Source organism: Balaenoptera borealis (assembly GCF_965194805.1).
Source record: "Balaenoptera borealis genome assembly, chromosome: 2".
In the NCBI taxonomy this organism is placed as follows: domain Eukaryota; kingdom Metazoa; phylum Chordata; class Mammalia; order Artiodactyla; family Balaenopteridae; genus Balaenoptera; species Balaenoptera borealis.
The window spans coordinates 43,012,460-43,029,604 of NC_138867.1; the positions used below are offsets into that span (position 1 = coordinate 43,012,460).

Sequence of the window (17,145 nt, forward strand, 5' to 3'; positions counted from 1 at the left end):
TTTCGGCATTTAAAAATCTATTAAAAGGAATACTTGAAATCTGCAGTATTGAAGCTTTATACTTGCTTTTTATGACCATTCTCAAGTTAATAGTGTTTATAAACTACCAGCCATCATTATCAAAATGCTGTCTTAGAAATTTTCCTTTTGTCATAGCTAAAGAAATTCATGATTACATTGCAATCTGATAAACCTAAACCCAAATCTCCTTATTATTGAAATTCTCTTCTTTAATTAGAAATATTCTCTAAGTTTCTTTGAGCCTGAATGAATTGTGTTCCATACTAAATGCTGCCCACAAATCAACACTTCATGATTGTGAGGTTCAGGTAAAGATTTTATATTCTTGTGAATTAAAAGACTCAGAAAATAAAAACCAGTTCTTTGTTTGTTAGAGATGACTAGTATTCACTGTTATTTTTAGAAAATATAGATATATGCTTTTGTTATGTGCCAATCATTTAGGTCATACAGTATGAGTTACCAAGCACACACTCTTGTCGGGTACCTCAATAAACACTGTATACTAATCTTCATAGTAATTCACTATTTTCCCCATTTTGCAAAGACATAAATCAAGGCTTAAAGTGACTAAATAACATGCTCAAAATCACACAAGTGAAAGCTGGCACTTGAACACAAGTCTGTCTGTCTTCAAAGCCCATACTGTTAATTACTTTAGTTACAGAGAAATAGGATTGATTAATGGCAGATGATTTCTTTGGATTGCTAATACATTCTTCAGTGTTTCAAAAATTATATACTAAATATACAGTCTCTCACAATCACATTTCATAAAAACACTCATAGCACATTGACCTAGCCCAACAAAGAAAACACGTCAGAGTAAAAATCTGTATGATATTGTCTTTGGAGAGCATATTAGTAGTCTCTTTTCAAAATGTTAACTGCACATTCCACTTAATTTTAAAAATCCTCTTCTAGGCAAATAGCCTATGGATGTACACAGAAGTGAATGTACAAGGATACTACAGAATTGTTTCTAATAGCTAATAAGTTGAAACAATCTAAATGTCTATTAAAAGGGGAATGAAGTTAAATGGAGTGTTATACAGCTATTATAAAGAACAAGAAATAATCTGTATGAGCTGTTTGAAATGATATTCAAGATATAGTGCTAAGTGAAAAAACAGAGTAGTAGATAATATCTGGGGTGAGGTGGGGCAGCAGGTGCTAACATATATGCATCTAGAATATTTTGGGAAAAATATATGAGAAACTACTAACATGATTTTACTGGTTACCACTGGTTGTGGGAGAAGGGATTCTTGGGTCTTTCACATTTATTTAACTTTCAATATGCTTTTTGAATATATTACTGTAAAGATATATGATTTGTATAAGTAAATATACATAATTATAAATATATCTTTTTACACTACAATTCATATCTTGCCATCTTGAGCTTTACTTGAAAAATTATACATTTTAATTACTGCTATTTTAGAATTTTAAGTAAATGGTAAACTCTACAAAATGATAAAATATAGCTGTTAAGAAGTTCCACAGATATTTCAGTGAGTATGAGTTTAAATTTCAGTTAAAACAAAATAAAACCTACTTACATCCCATACAGTAAGGCAATACAAGCAAGTTTTCTTCAAAAAATGATTTAGCATTCCACCTTACTTTGGTTTTTAACATAAAATATAACACTTTTTATTTCTATTGTTACTCTGGTAGAACTAACTTCATGGGCCACCTCATACATCTGTTGAAAATTCAGTATTCTTTTCTTCTGTAATATCTGGTCCTTATTTATATAATAAGTCAATGCCCAACTGTTTCTGGGTTGTTTCCATCTCTCATCATTCTATAGGAGCTGCTGATACAGTGACTTTTATGTTCGTATTTCATATAATTTATAACAATTTATTTCTATAAGACTAGCATAAAGGAGACCCCCTTTTTTTTTTTAATAGTGTTTTGCCTTTTGGGGTAAGTATGACAGATCCAAAAAGAAAGAAAATACCCTAGACAGCTCTCATTTTTATAGTATCTGTCTTATGCTAAAGGATGCTAAAGGATCCTGTGACGTAAATTTTCTAAGTCAAAAACCAAGTACTTCGCCAATAGTCCTGAAATAGAGTGTCAATAACAAACATGTTTTAATGACTTTTAACATCATTTATCTTACTCTTTTACACTATTTTAATTTAAAATTTTTAGTACCATCATTTTCATTGTGGGTATAAAGTTTTTACCTTTATTGACTGAATCTGAACCCCAGGTTTAAGTTATCCAGTTATTGGTTGTAAACCATAGTGACATAGTGACATAGTGACAAGACTGACAAGGTCGCCCTGCTCTTGTGTTATAGACCTACAGAGGAAGCTTATATTCTGCCAGCAATTGCTAATTATTTAGTATGAGTAAAGATTGAGTTAGACTACTTGGACTTGAATTCTGGTTCAGCCATTTACTAGCTTGGTGATCTTTATAAAGTTAATTAAATTTCTCAGTTTCCTCATCTCCAAAATGGGGGTAGCTACCTAATGGGGTAGGTGAAAATTAATATAACCAGAGTGACTTTATTAAGCCCTTAACTTACTCTGTCATGCACAGGGCACTGTGTTACACATCGTGTGGGCTAGGAGGATACCCTGGAGCACTCCAGCCGTATGAAGTTGGTGTTGTAGAACTAACTTTCAGGGCAGTTTGGTGCTTAAAGTTTATACTGCTTTGTATTTTTAATGATGTCTTTAAATTATTTCTTTAAAATATTTGTGCTTTGGTTATAAAAGTGTTGCAAAAATATTTGATATAGAAATCATAAAGAATATAATCACAAATTCCACCACTCCAAGATAATGATTGTTATACAATTGGTGTGTATGTTTCTGGTATTTGTTTTCTTCATACACATATGTTGCTTTTATAAAACAAAATGCAATAACATTATACGTTTTTTAGAAAAACAAAATTGCATTGGTATCAAACCCTTTTTTTCACTGACTATATCGTGTTTTCCCAAGACATTTTTTATATTGTGGCATGTAATACACAATTTAAACCTGTTTTTCAACGTTTTGATTTTCCCAGTATTTTGCTTTTATATTTAAAAACATATAACTCTTACCTCCCTAGCCAGACTGCAAATGACTAAAACTGTAAGTATTGAAATTTCTTTCTCAATGTCTTCTACAAAGGCTCACTCGTGGGAAAGCACAATAAACAATGGTTAGTTTGACTGTTTCAGTGATTCTGAATACAAACCAAACCTGGTCTGTCTCATTCTCTGCTAGTTTTCAGTTGATATGTCTTTGAAACTGTTAGTGGATATTTACTGGGACTCTATTCAATAGCTGTTCAAAAGCTGATGTTATTTACACTCATCTAAGAATTATACTGACCACTCGAGTTAATTTTAAATGGATTTTTTAAATTTTAGAACTCAGACTTTTTTAAAATTTTATAAAACAATCTTGTTTTATCTTAAATATTGTTAAAATAATCTCCCATATATTCTCGAAAACTGAGGAAAAGTTAATTAAAGTGGGTTTTCTGGAAGATAAATATTAAACCTACATGGGTAATGAAGATTAAATCACGAAATTAGAAAAAAATAGATTTTCGAATTGTGATTTAATTGATTACCCATAGATGTAGACATGATTACGCCTATGCTTTGGATCCTGGTTAGGGGTAGATCTAGGTTGAGGAAACTGAATGCTGGAATATAGGGCAACTCTGGGAACCTAATGAGAAGCTCCGGTGTCTCTCCAGTTGTCAGTTTAACAAGAATAAGTCCAGGAGATGTCATTTATTGTAGGAAGCTCATGATGATGATTTTGTGACCAAAGCCTGCCAACAATGGTATGTGACCATAATAATAAATTATACTGTAATAGATTTTCTCCTAATCTAAAGATCACTGATTATATTTTTAATTTTTTTCCTTTTCAGTGGGATTTTCCATAAATTTTTATTATAAGAAAAAAAAGGTTAAAAATGAACACTCATATACCCTTCACTTAAATTTACTAGTTAATATTTTGTCACATGTATTCTCCCTCCCTTCCTCCCCACAATCTTCATTTAAAAGTAAGGTGCAGGTATCATATCATCTCTAAATACTTAGGGAAATATCTCTTTAGAAAAAAGACATTATTCTATATTACCACAATATTGTCACAATTTAAAAAAGTTTGACTGTTGATAGTTCAACAATTGTCCATATTCAGGCTTTGCCAGGTTGCCCCAATATTGTTCTTTACACTGATTTATTTCAGTCCAGGATCCAATCAATAATTATATATTAAATTTAGTCTCCTTGATCTTGAACAGTTCACCTGCTTTTTTGTTGCTTTTTTGTTATTCCATTGGGTGTTTTCGAAGAATTCAGGCTAGTCCTCAAAAATTGTTCCATAATTTAGCTTTCTCTCATTGTTTCCTCATGATGAGATTAAAGTTAAACATTCCTGATAATAATCCAAAGAATGCTAAAACAATGGTGAAATTTTGTTGGGAAACAGATTTATGCAGTCTCAAAGTGTCAACCCATACATTATGTACTAACTAAAAGAGATAAAAGTACATTATGATGGAGAAATCTGGCATGTACCACCTCAACCAAGTGATCAAACTTAAGATCACCAATAATTAGTAATTTTTTGTTTTTCTCAAAGAATCAGTCCTGGTGGCACATAAAATCACTGTCCAATTATTGGTGATGTTAGTGTAATCACTTGGTTAAGGTGGTACATGCCAGAGTCTCCATCACAAAGTACTTTTATCTCTTAATTAGTACATAATCTATGGGTTGATACTTTGAGGTTGCATAAATCCTGTTTCCCAAGAAAACTTTACCAAACTGTGTAAGCATTTTTGGACTGTCCTTACCTGAATCAGGTATTACACCAGAGACTGCAAATGGTAATTTTCTAGTTCTGTCAATTCTCCATTTACTAGCTGGCCCCACTGGTTTGCTGTTGTTATTAATTACTGTTGTTGATTTATGGATTCTTTTTTATTTAGTATTCATTATTCTCATTATATTTAATGTCCCAGATTTCACCTTTGGGAGCTCCCTCAAGCTGGCTCCTCTGTCCCTTTTGGCATATCTTTACCCCCTTTTTAACACTTCCTTGATATCTGGAACAATATATTTTAGGTTTACCTTGTACATTCCCCCCTCAGACCTGGAATCAGTCATTTCTCCAAGGAGCCCTGTTTCCTTTTAGCGGAAAGTAATATTTAGAAATCAAGGTTAGGATATCACCCCTATGTTCATAGCAGCCCTATTTACAATAGACAAGACATGAAACAACCTAAATGTCCATCAACAGATGAATGGATAAAGAAGATGTGGTATATAAATACAATGGAATATTACTCAGCCATAAAAAAGAATGAGATAATGCCATTTGTAGCAACATGGATGGACCTAGAGATTATCATACTAAGCAAATTAAGTCAGAAAGAAAGACAAATACCATATATCACTTATATGTGGAATCTAAAATATGACACAAATGAACATATCTATGAAACAGAAAGAGACTCACAGAACTAGAGAACAGACTTTTGGTTGCCGTGGGGGAGGGAAGGATTGGGAGTTTGGGATTAGTAGATGAAAACTAGTATATATAGAATGGATAAACAACAAGGTCCTACTGAATAGCACAGGGAACTATATTCAATATCCTGTAACTGAGTCACTTTGCTGTACAGCAAAAATTAACACAAATTTATAAATTATACTTCAATAAAAAAAAATTTAGGGTACTATATAGACCCATGTAAGTGGGCAGAGTTTACACACATGCTCATATTTTATATCTTGATAACCTCCAATTCCAGTCCACTACTAGCTCAGAGCTCTTTCTCTGCATCTCTCTTCTCTACTCCCCCTCACCGCCATTTAATATTTTATCACCCTTCTCTCACAATGAGAATCCTGGTTCCTAACATCAGTGTATTACTCTTTTACTCTATCCTACAATACACACAAAATGGTTTTGAAATCACTAATACCACCAGTAACAAACTACAAGGTAAAGTTCAAGATTTCTTCACAATTCTTCTTGTCTTCAGAAAAAAGAAGAGATAGAGTCAGGGCACTGTTTCCCAAGTTCCTTGAATTAACTCTTTATATTATCTATTTTCATATACAGTTCGGTTCATTTGTTCCTTTGTATTCATGTATAGCATTTTTTCTTTCTTCTTATTTTTTAAACATGTAAAATTTTAACCTGGTTCAAAAATCAAAATTGTACTAAAAAGTTGAAGGAGTCCCATTCTTACCCACCCTCTGTAGTAACCAATTTTATTACTTTCTGATTTATCTTAGCTATGTTTCATTTTGGAAATTAAGCAAATGTACATATTCATATTTCTCCTTTCTTACACAAAAGGAAGCATACTATATTTACTCTTTTGTACCTTGCTGTGTTTTTTTCTTAGTATACCTTAGGACGTACTACATATCAGTTCTATACTTAAATTTGGTACATCTTAGTGAATGTAAATTATACCTCAATAAAAATTGATTTAAACATAAAGACAAACCTCAGTGTGATGTCAGAGCAGCACTTACAACGTGCATGGTCCATGAGCATTTGATACGGCTTATAATGGTTAAACAGGAAAACAACTATAAAGTTTTTGATGACTGAGAAGATCAATGTGTTAAAATTCATATACAGAATAATCTAAAAGTCAGATTTACCATTCCTGCAGCATTTGCACCATCAGTAGGATGGCCCATGTGGAACAAGGCAAAGTGAAGAAATATTGGAAGAAATATTACTCAAAATTGACATCTGCAAAAACCAAAAAATTAGATACTTCTCTAGTTTTCCATTATTGTGTAAAACAAAACAAAACAAAATTCTTAACATGCCTTATTTGATGAAACATTCATTTCTGGTGTTACTTGGTTTTCTGTTTATAACTCTATGTGTGGGAAGATGAATTCAGTTTTAGTTATAGTGAATGCAGGATGCCAACGAGCTATCAAAGATAGCTATCAAAGATTCACAGCCCACCATTGGAAATGCGGGTCTGGAGCTTAGCAGATGGGCCAAGAGCACTGGCTGGACTGTAATAATGATAGCTCTGGCAATGAATAGAGTAGTGAGTATAAGATTATGAAGAACAGAGAGGAGGGTCAAGGACAGTTCCTTAGGGAAAGTATTTTCAGTAAACAAAAAGGAAGAGGTGATAGATAAGGAATTGAGGAGGCCAATAAAGGATTTTTTAAATGAAAAAAATTGTCTTTAAGCTCAACAGCTACATACCTCCTTAGACGTTGCTATGTGCTTAGCACCAAAATTACTAGAATATCAGAAATGGAAATTGAATAAAATTAGATGCAATTTCATTAAGAAAGTGTGGTTCTAGTAGTAAATAAAAGGTTTATTCTTTGTATTAGTTTCTTACGGTTTCTGTGACAAATTATCACAAATTTGGTGGCTTAAAACAACACACATTATTTCTACAATTTTTGAGATCAGAAGATCAAAATCAGTTTCCCTGGGCCATAATTAAGGTGTGGTCAGGGCACTCCTTCCAGAGGATCTAGGAGAGAATCCATTTCCTTGCCTTTTCCAGATTCCAGAGCTACATTCCTTGCCTTGCTTGACTTGCAGCCCCTTCTTCATTTCCAAAACCAGTAACATTTTTTTTTCTTTTTGGTCGCTCCGTGCAGCATGTGAGATCTTGGTTCCCCGACCAGGAATCAAACCCACACCCCCAGCATTGGAAGTGTGTCATCTTAACCACTGGAGCACCAGGGAAGTCCTGCCAGTAACATCTTGCATTAGGTATTACCTTCTTCCCCTCAGGTCAAATTTCCCTCTGCCTTTCTCTTATAAGGACACTAGTGATTACATTTAGGACTCACCCAGATAATCCAAAACATGGGATAATAAAGCCATGAAAAATATCCCAGAACCACCTCACTCTTTAAACTGTCAATCTGTCAAGTTTGTTTAGCAGTACATAGTTATTGGTATTAACAAGAAAGATTAGTTTAGAAGGGCCTTCAGAGATAATAGTAGATATAATTTAAAGTTGTGGAAGAGGGAGTAACATACAAGTTGACAAAAATCAGTCTTTTAATCACAATGAGGTTTCATAACTGTCTCTCCTTTTGAATGGTTCCCTAGAACAATCACATGCCCATTATGACCTATGATGGAGTTAGGCCTGCTTGAGCCAAGAAAAGTTTAAAATAAGTAAATAAAGTAAATAAATAATTAAACTTATTGGATTTAATATCCCCTTTGGAAGAGAAACTAAAGCGCAGTATTCTTTAGTACGACAACCGTTAGATCAAGTGTCAGATGTGCCACTTGTACTTGACCTCTCTAATACCTTAGTGTCCTTATCAAGTGTGATTGAATAAATAAGCACTTAGTATATACTTGATAAAGGTTGGGCACTCTCCTTCATGAAAATTCACATCATTCATTAAATATTATTTGTGGCCAGGCATATGGCTAAATTTATGTGTGCCTGCTAGGATCTCTATTTAAGTAATTTTTTAAACTTTAATCATAATGTGAGAAAGATAAAGCAGGATGCCTACAGATATAAATAGAACTTAGATAAAATAATGAACAGACGGACTTCCCTGGAGGCACAGTGGTTAAGAATCTGCCTGCCATTGCAGGGGACATGGGTTCAATCCCTGGTCCGGGAAGATCCCACAGGCCGCAGAGCAACTAAGCCCATGTACTACAACTACTGAGCCTGCGCTCTGGAGCCTGTGAGCCACAACTACTGAGCCTGCATGCCACAACTACTGAAGCCTGCATGCCTAGAGCCTGTGCTCTGCAACAAGAGAAGCCACCGCAATGAGAAGCCCTCACACCACAATGAAGAGTAGCCCCCACTCACCACAGCTAGAGAAAGCCCGTGCACAGCAACAAACACAATGCAGCCAAAAATAAATTAATTAATAAATTAAAAAAAAATAATGAACAGTTTCTTTTAAAGTTGTACTTATAATGGAGAATAAACAGGACTTAGCAGACTTGTGAATACTTGAACTAATTAATGGTTTTATGGGTAAGAAATGGAAACAATGTATGTGAGTACAGAGTGATAAAGCATAGTTAATTTTGTTGTTAATATCTAACTCAAATTTACTCTTTAATGAATATCCATGTCTAGAGAAAATCACCAACAATAGTAGATTACAATGTAATATCTGCTGACATTTTTCATTATGAATACACACACCTTGATCCTTATCAGCAACCCTGCCCTTGAACCACTGCTATAAAACTCCTCACCAAATCCTCTCAGGTTGGGACACACAGTTTTTGAGGCACAAGCCCATGGTGTCCCCCTTTGCCTTGCAAAGCAATAAAGCTATTCTTTTCTACTTCACCCAAAACTCTGTCTCCGAGATTCAATTTGGCATCGGTGTACAGAGGCCAAGTTTTGGGGATCAATATAGATTTACAATTCTTAAAATGGAGGAAATATTTTGGACATGTAACAATCATATGATTTTTACAAAGGGATTTCCATGTGAGTCTAAAGTAATATATACCACAATTAAAGCATGCTTTAAGTCTTTTAAAGATGGCAATTCACCTAAGAGGACACAGTGCAGTACACTTGGGAAATATAAATTTGCAAGACAGGGTATGATTGATCTTTACATAAGAAAGAAGAAAATTGCTAACAATGAGAAGGAGATGAAGGATATAGAGAACCATAAGATGAATAGGTATTAAGTAAGTATGTAACAGTGTGGAAGTACCCTGGGGAGTACCTAATGCAATTTCACTGTGTATTAAACAAAGGATAAATTGAGGTAAGTGAAGAATTGCTTCAGTTAAATTTCCAAAGGATCAAATACACATTGCATTTTGCTTTAGGTTATACCACTCAAAGAAGTATATGGAGAGAATTCCAAAGAGGAAAACAACAATATCCAAATGCCAAAATGTAAATCATATAAAAAAAATAAGTCTTGGCACATGTCAACTACTGGGAGCCATTCAAAATAAAATAGGCTACTTGGACAACCACAAAGATTTGACAGACAACAAAGAGCTAAGGCAAGGTTAAACAATGAGATTAATCTCCTACACAAGGCCACTTCCTTCAAGACTAGGAGAGGTGGCTGTTTTATTTAATGCAAAGAAACCAACATAGAAAATGAAGAAACAGAGGATACGTTGCAAGCAAAAGAACAAAATTAAACCTTTGAAAAAGTCCTTAATGAAACAGAGATAAGTGATTTACCAGATAAAGAGTTCAAAATAATGACCATAAAGATAAAGAGCAAACTTGGGAGAAGAACAGATGAACACAGTGAGAACTTCTACAAAGAAATAGATAATATTAACAAGTGCCAGTAGAAGTCACCAATATGAAAATACAATAACTGAACTGAAAATTACAGTAGAGGGGTTCAACAGCAGACTACATGAAACAAAAGAAAGGATCAATGACCTCCAAGCCAGGGTAGAGGAATTCACCCAATCAGTGCAGCAAAAAGAGAAAAAGAATTTTAAAAAGTGAAGACAGCCTAAGGGACTTACAGGACAACAACAAGCAAAATAGTATTCACAGTATACGGGTCCTAGAAGGAGAAAATTGAGAGAAAAAGGCAGAAAGCTTATTTGAAAAAATAATAGCTAAAAATTTCCCTAATGTGGGGAAGAAAACAGACATCCAGATCCAGGAAGCCTGGAGAGTTACAAATAAGATGAACCCAGAGAGACTCACACCAAGACACATTAAAATTAAGATGTCAAAAGTTAAAGACATTTCCTACTTGAATGCAAATAAATTGGAAATGAAAAAAGTTATTACCAATAAAAAGCATTTTAAAAATTAGAGGATACTAAAAAAAAAAAAGTTAAAGACAAAGAGAGAAAGCAGCAAGAGAATAACAATCATTACATACAAGGGAACCCCCATAAGATTAGAAGCAGGTTTTTCAGCAGAAACTTTGCAAGCGAGAAGGGAGTGGCATGATATATTCATAGTGCTGAGAGGAAAACAAACAAAAATTTCCAACCAAGAATACTCTACTCAACAAAGTTGTCATTCAGAATTGAAAGAGGGTTAAAGAGTTTTCCAGACAAGAAAAAGCTAAGGGAGTTTATCACTACTAAATCAGCCTTAAAAGAAATGATAAAAGGACTTCTTTAAGCTGAAATAAAGAGTGCTAATTAGTAATAGGAAAATATATAAAAGTTTAAATCCCACTGGTAAAGGTAAATGTATAGTAAAGGAGGTGGATTAATCACTTATGAAGCTAGTATGAATGTTAAAAGACAAAAGTAGTAAAAATAACTATAACTACAATAATTAGTTAAGGACTACAAAAGATAAAAAGATGTAAAATGTGACATCAAAAATATATAAAATGAGGGAGGAAGAGTAAAAATGTACAGATTTAGAATGTGATCAAACTTAAAGTTGTTATCAACTTAAAATAGACTGTTATAAGTTATTATATATAGATCCTATGGTAACCACAAAGCAAAAACCCATAGGAGATGCACAAAAAGAGAGAGGAATCTAAGCATGCCACTTAAGAAAGTGATTAAACCATAAAGGAAGAGGCAACAGAAAAGAACAAAGTAAATACAAAACAGCAAGAAAATAAATAAAATGGCAATTAAGTTCATACCTGTCAATAATTACTTTCAATGTGAATGGACTAAACTCTCCAATCAAAAGACAGTGGCTGAATGTAAAAAAAAAAAAAAACAACCAAAACCAAAACAAGAGTTAACCTAGCTTTAAATAAATGGGCTTGTATTTGAAAAAAAAAAAAGAAAAAGAACAAGACCCATATATATGTTTCCTATTGGAGACTCACTTCAGAGGTAAGGACACACACGGACTGAATATGAAGGGATAGAAAAAGATACTCCATGCAAACGGAAACCAAAAGAAAGCTGAAATTGCTATACTTATATTAGACAAAATAGACTTTAAAATGAACACCGTAATAAGAGACAAAGAAGGGCATTTCATAATGATAAAGGGGTCAATTCAACAACAGGATATAACATTTGTAAATATTTGCACACCCAACATAGGAGCACCTAAATACATAAAGCAAATATTAACAGATGTAAAGGAAAAAATAGACAGCAACACAATAATAGTAGGGGACTTTAATACCCCACTGACATCAATGGATAGATCATCCAGACAGAAAATCCATGAAAAAACACGTTGGCCTTAAACAACACATTAGACCAGATGGACTTAACATTTCATGAAAAGGCAACAGAATATATATTCATCTCAAGTGCACATGGAATGCTCTTTGGGATAGGTCATATGTTAGGCCATAAAACAAGTTTTAATAAATTTAAGAAGATATCAGATACCTTTTCTGAACACAATGGTATGAAAATAGAAATTAATTACAAGAAGAAAACTAGAAAATTCACAAATACGCGGAGATTAAACAACATTCTACTAAAAACAAATGGGTCAAAATGAAATCAAGTGAGAAATTAAAAAATACCTTAAGACAATGAAAATGGAAATATAATATACCAAAACTTATGGGATGCAGCAAAAGCAGCTCTAAGAAGGAAGTTCATAGTGATAAATGTCTACATCAAGAAACAAGAAGGAATCTCAAAAATGCCAACCTAACTTTATACCTCAAGGAACTAGAAGAAGAAAAAAAATGAATCCCATAGTTAGTAGAATGAAAAGAAATAACAAAGATCAGAGTGGAAATGAATGAAATAGAGACCAAAAGCACAATAGAAAAGAACAACAAAACTAACAGCTGGTCTTTGAAAAGATAAAGAAAATTGACAAACCTTTAGCTAGACTCACCAACAAAAAGAGGGGACTCAAATAATAAAATTAGAAATAAAAGATGTTACAACTGATGCCACAGAAATGCAAAGGGTCATAAGAGACTACTATGAACAATTTTTTAAAGTTAATTTTTATTGGAGTATAGTTGATTTACAATGTTGTGTTAGTTTCTGCTGTGCAGCAAGGTGAATCAGTTATACATATACATATATCCACTCTTTTTTAGATTTTTTTCCCATATAGGTCATTACAGAGTATCGAGTAGAGTTTCCTGTGCTGTACAGTAGGTTCTTATTAGTTATCTATTTTACATATAGTAGTGTGTATATGTCAGTCCCAATCTCCCAATTTATCCCTCCCCCCATTCCCCTTTGGTAACCGTAAGTTTGTTTTCTACAATTTATAAAACATTCCTGAAAGACAGAAAAATACACTTAAACAAATGAGAAGATATCCTTTGTCTATGATAGGACATCTCAACATCATGAAGATGTCCGTTTTACTTAATTTATGCATTTAATGTAATCCCAGTATAAATTCCAATAAATTTGTATATGGATCTAGGTAATTTCATCCTAATGTTTGTATGTAAATACAAACACAAAAGAATAGCTAGGGGAACACTGAAAATAAAATAAAACGAAACTCTGAGTGGGGTCTACCCCTTCTAGATAGTTAAACATATGAGAAAGTCTGTATTAAAACAATTTGGTACTGAACATGAATCAACATGACAATGGGATAGAGTAAAAAGTCCAGAAATAGATCAACTACATATAGAAGTTTAGTATATGATAAAGGTGATATCTCACATCAGTTGGGACAAAGATGATGTTTTTAATAAATGGTATTGGGACAACTGAAGAAAAGAAAACTATCCATTCCTCATGCCATACATAAGAATAAACTCCAAATGGATCAGAGATCTGGAAGGGAGGGAGGGAGGGAGGAAGGGAGGGAGGGAGGAAATAGTTCTAGAAGAAAACATGGGTGAATTTCTCTTTTTTCTCTCTTCAGTAGAAAAAAGTTTTTTAGCTATGATTCAATTCTTATTAATTATAACTAAAATCCAGATACAATACAAGAAATGTTTGATAAATTTGACTATGTAAAAAATACAAATCTTTGGGATGATAAGAAACCATAAGCAGTGTTTAAGACAAATCAATTGGGAGAAGATATTTGCAAACATATCACAGTTAACAGCTACTCCCAACTATACTAAGGACTTTTAAGAACTGAAGGGGGAAAGGACTAAAAATCCTATAGAAAAACGTGCAAAAGTCATGAACAGACAATTCACAGAGACAAAAATGGCCCTGAAACATATGTAGAAATGTAAGTTCAAGCATAATAAGGGGAAATGCTAATTAAAAGCACCCTGTGATAGTCTGTTTCACCCATCTGATAGGCAAAAGCCAAAGCTTGCTAATTTATTTTGTTGAGGCTGTGGAGAAACAGGCACTCTTACACTGCTGAAGGGAATGTTAAATGGTACAACCCCTATGGGGAGGAATTCAGCAATATCTAACAAACTATATAAGTATTCATGTGATCCAGTAATCACACTTCTGAAAATTTATCTTGAAGATATGCTGCAACAAATATAAAAATACATATGCCCAAGGTTATTAATCCCAGCCTAATTTGTAATTTTAAAATATTAGAAACTACATAAATATCCAGGTATAGGAAATTGAATGAATGACATATGGAACATTCACACAATTGGGTATAATACAGCTGTTAAGAAGAGTGAGGAGTATTTGTATGAACTGATATGGAGTGATTTCTAGGAGACATTGTTTACTGAAACAATAAGTACAAAATAATATCTTGTATAATTAAGGCTGTGATTAATAACCTATATATGTATGTGTATATATATATTTCCATATACATGTATACACATACACACACATCCTTTTGTATAAAAAGGAGAGAAAACTGGAAAAAAATGAAGTACTTTACCTACAAGGGGTAAATGAATACCATAACTACACTAAAAGGGAAAAAAAGAAAGAACTTATCTAAGTTACTCTGAACATAGTTTTTGACGATATACCCACATTCTTGGATGGGGTGGAATGGTAGGAACAAATTGCAAACAAATAGATCTTTTTTTGATATGGTTGTTTTACATAGTGGTATGGGCAATGAAATTTTGAAACAAATTTGGATGTATTAGAATAGTGAGCAAATGAATAAATATACTTATGTTGTTTTCATTGAAGAAGAAAGGACATACAAATATAGAATGAGGAAAGGCAAGAAATAACTTTGTGGGATGAATAGGAGATATTGATGCAAACATGATTTCTAAAATATGTATGTTTGTGCATGTATATTTACGTATACATATATGTGTGTATATTTACACTTAGCATCAAGATTTTGGTCTGTAATAACATTTCTTAATGAAATATACTAGGGCTTCTCAGAAAAATGACTGAGTCCAGCACTGGGACAGGGTAAGTACAAGATGAATCTAGAACATCTTGCTATCCCAGAAAGTGAGAAAACATTACAACCAAATGATGCCCAAAATACAGAATTCAGCTTGAAGGGACCTCCCACTGATCAAAACTGGACAAACTGAGCAGAAAAATTACTAAGTACAGTAATAAAGTATAAACCATTAGGAAAAAGAATAGTAACTCATGAATCCATACTGATAATAAATATAGATAAATAATGGAGGAGAAGGAAGGGCTCTTGCTTATAGTAGAATGCCAAGTGCTGAGTGGTAAATTTGAAGAGAACGCTGCTGGAGTTGGAAGATCAGCAGTTTGCAACCATCATAGTCAAGATTTGATTAGGCAGTGGGACTGCTGAAATGTCTACATGAAAAGCTTGATAGATTCTCTCCTCAGAGAAACAGTGATAAAACTGGATAAATACATAAATTAATTAATATTTTCTAAATGTCTCTGGAATTTGACCAAAGGGCATATAATCAATTGAGAAGAATTTGCTTAAGAAAATCTATGCATCTCTGTAAGAAATGTGGGAGTCTATGTCATTTCAGCCAGGGGATGCTCCCATTCTCTTCATCTCTATGTTTTAGAAATTCTATACTGTGAAGGTAGGGCAGCCCATGAGAACTGATAGCTCCCATCCTCCCTCACCAGCTCCCAATTTGGGACATAGATTCCACTTCAGGAAAGGATGGGGTAGCTAGGGAGGACCAGTAGCTCCTATCCGCACCCCCAGGGCTCTGGCCTTGTGTTGTGGAGGTTGTGCTCAGAGTGGGCATAGCACGTCATGAGGACTGGTAGCTGCTTGGCCCTGCCTGAAGAGGCTTACTTTACTTGGAGATGAACATGGAAAAAGCCATATCCAGGAACATTGTCAAAAACAGTAGATATCAGTGCCAAACAATCAAGGAAGGTTACTGTCTCTGTACTACTAGTAATGGTAAACAAAATGGCATTACATAAGTCCCCTACATACGAACCTCCAAGCTGCAAACGTTCAAAGATGTGAACATGCGTTTGCATGTTTAATCACATAAGCTAGTTCACGTGTCTGGCGTACATTGTCACGTGCGTGCATCCTCTACATAGTGGTTGTGCTTTTGTGTACTTTACCACACAGTACTGTTTAGAGTACAGTAGTACAGTATCTTTATTTCAAGCCCAGGATGTCTGGAAGCAAGTGTAAAAGTAGTGGTGATGTAGCTGGTACTGCTAAGAAGCGTCAAACGATAATGATGGAAACAAAAGTGAAAATAATTGAGAAAGTGAGCGACAAGAGGAAGAAGAAGTAACTGACGAACCGAAGAGATTCACGACGCAGGAAATGGCAAGGGAATTTTCTTCATTTGAGGAGGCTCTGTTAGTTTTCAAGGCACAGGACCCAAACATAGAACGGTACACAAAGGACTGCAGCAGCCATTCAGAATGCAATCCAGTGCTACCGTGTCATCTATGACGAGAAAAAAAGAGCTACTACCCAGACATCATTGGATCATTTTTTCAAGAGGGTAGATAGAATTGAATCCAGCAAGGAACCAGAACCTATGCCATCAACGTCAGGCATGAGTGAAATTGCAGCTTGCCCTCCATCTCCTATTGCTGACAATCCTTCAGCTCTACCATCTCCCACCTCCTCTCCTTCCTCCCATCAATAACTCTTCTTGCCTGTTCACTTGATGCCAGCCCCTGTATGCCAGCTGTTGTACTGTACTACTGTAGTTTTCACGGTACTGTACTGTAAGATTAACAATGTTTATTTTTTGTGTTCGTTTTTTATGTATTATTTGTGTGAAAAGTGTTATAAACCTATTACAGTACAGTACTATATAGCCGATTGTGTTAGTTGGGTACCTAGGCTAACTTTGTTGGACTTATGAACAAA

General features: G+C 34.1%; 1 protein-coding gene across 1 annotated transcript in view; it reads right to left on the minus strand.

Moving 5' to 3' along the window:
- Positions 1 to 17,145, minus strand: part of ARL15 (ARF like GTPase 15) — a 538,502-nt gene continuing 521,357 nt past the window's right edge. Inside the window, exon 9 of the transcript XR_014241859.1 lies at positions 1 to 17,145. This exon is cut by the window's right edge and continues 25,200 nt beyond it. The gene's annotated coding sequence lies outside the window, so the exon portion shown is untranslated.